The sequence below is a fragment of the Hemiscyllium ocellatum genome, chromosome 4 (assembly GCF_020745735.1).
Source record: "Hemiscyllium ocellatum isolate sHemOce1 chromosome 4, sHemOce1.pat.X.cur, whole genome shotgun sequence".
NCBI lineage: Eukaryota > Metazoa > Chordata > Chondrichthyes > Orectolobiformes > Hemiscylliidae > Hemiscyllium > Hemiscyllium ocellatum.
This window is the reverse complement of record NC_083404.1, coordinates 143,540,991-143,546,990: the sequence shown is the minus strand read 5'-3', so window position 1 is coordinate 143,546,990 and position 6,000 is coordinate 143,540,991. Positions and strand designations below refer to the sequence as shown.

The window sequence follows — 6,000 nt, the reverse complement described above, 5'->3', positions numbered from 1 at the left end:
GTTCGGGGTTAGGGTTAGGGTGAGGGTTAGGGTTAGGGTTAGGGTTAGGGTTAGCGTTAGGGTGAGGGTTAGGGTTAGGGTGAGATTGTGGGTTAGTGCAAGGGTTAGGGTTAGGGTTAGGGTTAGGATTAGGGCGAGGGTTAGGGTCAGGTTCGGGGTTAGGGTGAGGGTTAGGGTTAGGGTTAGGGTTAGGGTTAGGGTTCGGGTTCGGGTTTAGGGTTCGGGATGAGGGTTATTGTGAGGATTAGTGTTAGGGTTGGGGTTAGGGTTAGGGTTAGGGTTAGGGTTAGGGTTAGGGTTAGGGTTAAGGTGAGGGTTAGGGTTAGTCCATCTGCAGCTGCATGCAGGAAAGGAGCTGGTAGTTTTGCAGTTTCCAAAGCAGTTTGGGCTGAAAAGGAATCCTGAAAGATTTAATATCAATCAGTTAAGTTTTGTGGCTTCAGGTTAAACATGGAAAAGGAACCCTCCTGCTGATTACCAGGCCCCATCCTGCCTGGACCCTGATGGATCTGTCTCCTCCATGTTGAACAACACTTGGGGAAGCACCGAGGGGAGCCAGGACACTATATCGACACTGACTGGGGATCACAACGGAGTTAGATGGGGTCGGTTTTCTCCTGTGGAATGTTTTAGAATGAGTGAATGGGAAAGCTTTGCCAATAATCACAGAAAGTCCAGGTGAGGTGAATGTGCTGAGTAGCTCCAGGAACAGGTCCCTGGTAATTGGTCAGTTTGTGTGATGACCAGATCGCAGCAAGAACACCAGCCGGTGTTAATCAGGTGACGGAAGAGCAGCGCTCCAAAAACCTGCTGAACCATAACCTGGTGTTGTGTGACTTCTGACCTTAGCAACCCTAGTGCAACACTGGCATCTCCTCACAATGACTTTAATGGAGATGGAGTAAAAAAGGCCATTATAGACACAACAATCCGAGGTCAGCAATGGGGGAAGTGCTGGAGACCATTAAAAAAGATTTAATAACTGACTATTCAGAAAAGTGTGACAGGATTGGACAGAGTCCACATGGATTTCCCAAAGTAACATCCTGGTTACCCAATCGACTGGAACTCTTTAGACGATCAAGGAGCCAGTGGATGTGGTTTATTTGGACTTTCAGGTGGCTTTTGACATAATGCCATAAAAGAAATGAACATATAAAGTTATGGGATTGGAAGTGATGTATTCAGCGATTGGGGACTGAGCTGATTGGAAACAAAGCATAGGAATAAACACCCTTTTTCGAGTGGTAGACGGTGATGAGTGAGGGACTGCAGGCTTTGAAGCTAGAACCCCAACTACTCACGATATCTATTAATGATTTAGATGAGGGAACACAATGTAATATCTCCAACTTTGTAGATGACATGAAGTTGGGTGGAAGGGTGAGTTGTGAGGTGGAGACAGGGCAGGCTATGTCTGATCAATTTTTCAATGATGTGACAAGGTGGGAAGATGAGGGCAATGCATTAATGGTCTCCAACAAGAGTTTTGATGAAGTCCCACTTGGGGAGACTGACATCGAAGGGAAGAGCACATGGGATCCAGAACTGGTCAGAATCTGGAACTCACTGCCTGTGACTGTGGTTGAAGCAGAAACCCTCAACAGATTGAAGAAGGTTAAAAATCTATCGCCATTCAGATCATGATCTGCCTTCCTATTTTTGCTACCAAAGTAGATGACCTCACATTGATTCACATTATATTGCAATTGCCATGGATTTCCCCACTCCCTCCGGCCGTACAGATCACACCGAAACATCTCGATCTCCTCCTCACAGCCCACCCTTCCCACCCAGCTTCCTGTTGTCTGTAAAGTTTGAGACATTACATTTCGTTGCCTTAACTAAAGCATGAACATATCCTGTGAGCAGCTGGGGTCCTAGCACTGATCCCTGCAGTCCCCCACCAGTCACTTCCTGCCACTGACCTGTTTAGTTAAGAATAAGTTCCAGTCTGCCGCTCTCCATCTCAATACACTCCTCCCAATCCCATAATTCCTCACATTAATCCCTTGTGTGACATTTTGTCAGTCAGACTGGCTGTCCTCCAGTCCTATGACACCTCTCCTGTGGCTGCAGAGGAATTTATAGTTACTGCACATGCCCCTGCTATTTCCTACCTTGCCTCACTCAACAGCCCAGCAAACATTCCATCCGGTCCTGGACATAATGGGCGGCACGGTGGCACAGTGGTTAGCACTGCTGCCTCACAGCGCCTGCAGACCCGGGTTCAATTCCCGACTCAGGCGACTGACTGTGTGGAGTTTGCACGTTCTCCCCGTGTCTGCGTGGGTTTCCTCCGGGTGCTCCGGTTTCCTCCCACAGTCCAAAGATGTGCGGGTCAGGTGAATTGGCCATGCTAAATTGCCCATAGTGTTAGGTAAGGGGTAAATGTAGGGGTTTGGGTGGGTTGCGCTTCGGCGGGTCGGTGTGGACTTGTTGGGCCGAAGGGCCTGTTTCCACACTGTAAGTCTAATCTAATCTAATCTATCTATTTTTAAGTTTGCCAGACCACTCAGAACCTTCTTTCTGTCTGTACTAAGTTCCTTAGTTGTATCATTCCAGGTGCAGCATTTGGTGAAGATTGAGAGGATTCGAGTCCAGGGGTAGGGATGACTCGCTGCTATTGTACAGGGCCTTGGGAGGACCACACTTGCAGTAATGAGTGCAGTTTGGTCTCCTTATCGGAGTCTGAAGTCGCACGACACCTGGTTACACTCCAACAGGTTTATTTGAATTCACAAACTTTCCGAGTTCTGCCCCTTCACCAGGTGAAGCATTGGGAGCCGTGATTTCAAATAACCCTATTGGACTATAACCTGGTGTCATGTGACTTCTGACTTTGTCCAGCCCAGTCCAACATCAGTATCTCCACATCTACCTATAGAAGCAGGTACAATGTTTCCCACACTGTCCCTGGGATGGCAGGACTGACATATGACAAGTTATTGGACTGCATTAAGACTGTATTCACTGGTGTTCAGAAAATGTGGAGGGAATTGCATAGAAACCAATTAAATCCCAACAAAACAAAGATCGAATGTTTGTTCCTAATGGATGGGGAGCCCAGAACCAGGGATCACAGTCTCAGGATACAGAGAGAGCTGAGGAGGAATGTCTTCACCCAGAGAGTGGGGGAGGGGGTGGGGGAGGGGGAGGGGGGATTAAGCCTGTGAAAGTCTCTGCCACAGACTCTCTATTGCTCCCTGAAATGGCCTAACAAGCCACTACCGAGTCTCAAAGAAGTGACGTTGGACAGATCACCTAGCATTGACCTGGGCACCAGAGGAGACAACAGCAGAAACACGGTGTTTCCAAGAGCAGGTCAGGGGCTGGGAATCCTGCAGCAAGTAACTCACCTCCCAACTCCCCAAAGCCTGTCCACCATCTACAAGGCGCAAGTCAGGAGGGTGTGGGAATACTCCCCACTTCCCTGGATGGGGGCAGCTCCAACAACACTCAACAAGCTCGACACCATCCAGGACAAAGCAACCACTTGATTGGCACTACATCCACAAACATCCCCTCCCTCCCCCACCCACACTCAGTAACAGCAGCGTGTACCGTCCCCTCCCTCCCCCACCCACACTCAGTAACAGCAGTGTGTACCGTCCCCTCCCTCCCCCACCCACACTCAGTAACAGCAGTGTGTACCGTCCCCTCCCTCCCCCACCCACACTCAGTAACAGCAGTGTGTACCGTCCCCTCCCTCCCCCACCCACACTCAGTAACAGCAGTGTGTACCGTCCCCTCCCTCCCCCCACCCACACTCAGTAACAGCAGTGTGTACCATCCCCTCCCTCCCCCACCCACACTCAGTAACAGCAGTGTGTACCATCCCCTCCCTCCCCCGACCGACCCTCAGTAACAGCAGTGTGTACCATCCCCTCCCTCCCCCCACCGACACTCAGTAACAGCAGTGTGTACCATCCCCTCCCTCCCCCACCCACACTCAGTAACAGCAGTGTGTACCATCCCCTCCCTCCCCCGACCGACCCTCAGTAACAGCAGTGTGTACCATCCCCTCCCTCCCCCCACCCACACTCAGTAACAGCAGTGTGTACCATCCCCTCCCTCCCCCACCCACACTCAGTAACAGCAGTGTGTACCATCCCCTCCCTCCCCCACCGACACTCAGTAACAGCAGTGTGTACCATCCCCTCCCTCCCCCCACCGACACTCAGTAACAGCAGTGTGTACCATCCCCTCCCTCAACCCACCTCCCCCTCAGTAACAGCAGTGTGTACCATCCCCTCCCTCCCACTACCCACACTCAGTAACAGCAGTGTGTACCATCCCCTCCCTCCCCCCACCTCCCCCTCAGTAACAGCAGTGTGTACCATCCCCTCCCTCCCACTACCCACACTCAGTAACAGCAGTGTGTACCGTCCCCTCCCTCCCCCACCCACACTCAGTAACAGCAGTGTGTACCATCCTCTCCCTCCCCACCACCGACCCTCAGTAACAGCAGTGTGTACTATCCCCTCCCTCCCCCACCCACACTCAGTAACAGCAGTGTGTACCATCCCCTCCCTCCCCCCACCGACACTCAGTAACAGCAGTGTGTACCATCCCCTCCCTCCCCCCACCTCCCCCTCAGTAACAGCAGTGTGTACCACCCCCTCCCTTCCCCCACCTCCCCCTCAGTAACAGCAGTGTGTACCATCCCCTCCCTCCCCCACCGACACTCAGTAACAGCAGTGTGTACCATCCCCTCCCTCCCCCCACCAACACTCAGCAACAGCAGTGTGTACCATCCCCTCCCTCCCCACCCACACTCAGTAACAGCAGTGTGTACCGTCCCCTCCCTCCCCCACCCACACTCAGTAACAGCAGTGTGTACCATCCCCTCCCTCCCCCACCGACACTCAGTAACAGCAGTGTGTACCATCCCCTCCCTCCCCCACCCACACACAGTAACAGCAGTGTGTGCCATCCCCTCCCTCCCCCACCCACATTCAGTAACAGCAGTGTGTACCACCCCCTCCCTCCCCCCACCTCCCCCTCAGTAACAGCAGTGTGTACCACCCCCTCCCTTCCCCCACCTCCCCCTCAGTAACAGCAGTGTGTACCATCCCCTCCCTCCCCCACCGACACTCAGTAACAGCAGTGTGTACCATCCCCTCCCTCCCCCACCGACACTCAGTAACAGCAGTGTGTACCGTCCCCTCCCTCCCCCACCCACACTCAGTAACAGCAGTGTGTACCATCCCCTCCCTCCCCCACCGACACTCAGTAACAGCAGTGTGTACCATCCCCTCCCTCCCCCACCGACTCTCAGTATCAGCAGTGTGTACCATCCCCTCCCTCCCCCCCACCGACACTCAGTAACAGCAGTGTGTACCATCCCCTCCCTCCCCACCCACACTCAGTAACAGCAGTGTGTACCGTCCCCTCCCTCCCCCACCCACACTCAGTAACAGCAGTGTGTACCGTCCCCTCCCTCCCCACCCACACTCAGTAACAGCAGTGTGTACCGTCCCCTCCCTCCCCCACCCACACTCAGTAACAGCAGTGTGTACCATCCCCTCCCTCCCCACCCACACTCAGTAACAGCAGTGTGTACCATCCCCTCCCTCCCCCACCCACACTCAGTAACAGCAGTGTGTACCATCCCCTCCCTCCCCCACCCACACTCAGTAACAGCAGTGTGTACCATCCCCTCCCTCCCCCACCCACACTCAGTAACAGCAGTGTGTATTATCTATAAGATACACTGCAGAAATTCACTCAAATATCCTCAAACAGCACCCTTCCAAACATAGAACATAGAATAATACAGCGCAGAACAGGCCCTTCGGCCCTCGATGTGAACTAATCTAAGCCCATTCTCCAAGCCCAAACTCAATACCACTTCCATCCAGAAGGACAAGGGCAGCAGGTACATGGGGACCCCACCCCCTGCAGGTTCCCCTCTGAGCCCCTCACCATCCTGACTTGGAAATATATCACCGTTCCTTCACTGTCGCTGGATCAGAATCCTGGAATTCCCTCCCTCAG

General features: G+C 53.0%; 1 protein-coding gene across 1 annotated transcript in view; it reads right to left on the bottom strand.

Moving 5' to 3' along the window:
- Positions 1–6,000, bottom strand: part of sspo (SCO-spondin) — a 538,757-nt gene that overhangs the window by 497,473 nt on the left and 35,284 nt on the right. The gene's annotated exons all lie outside the window — the stretch shown is intronic.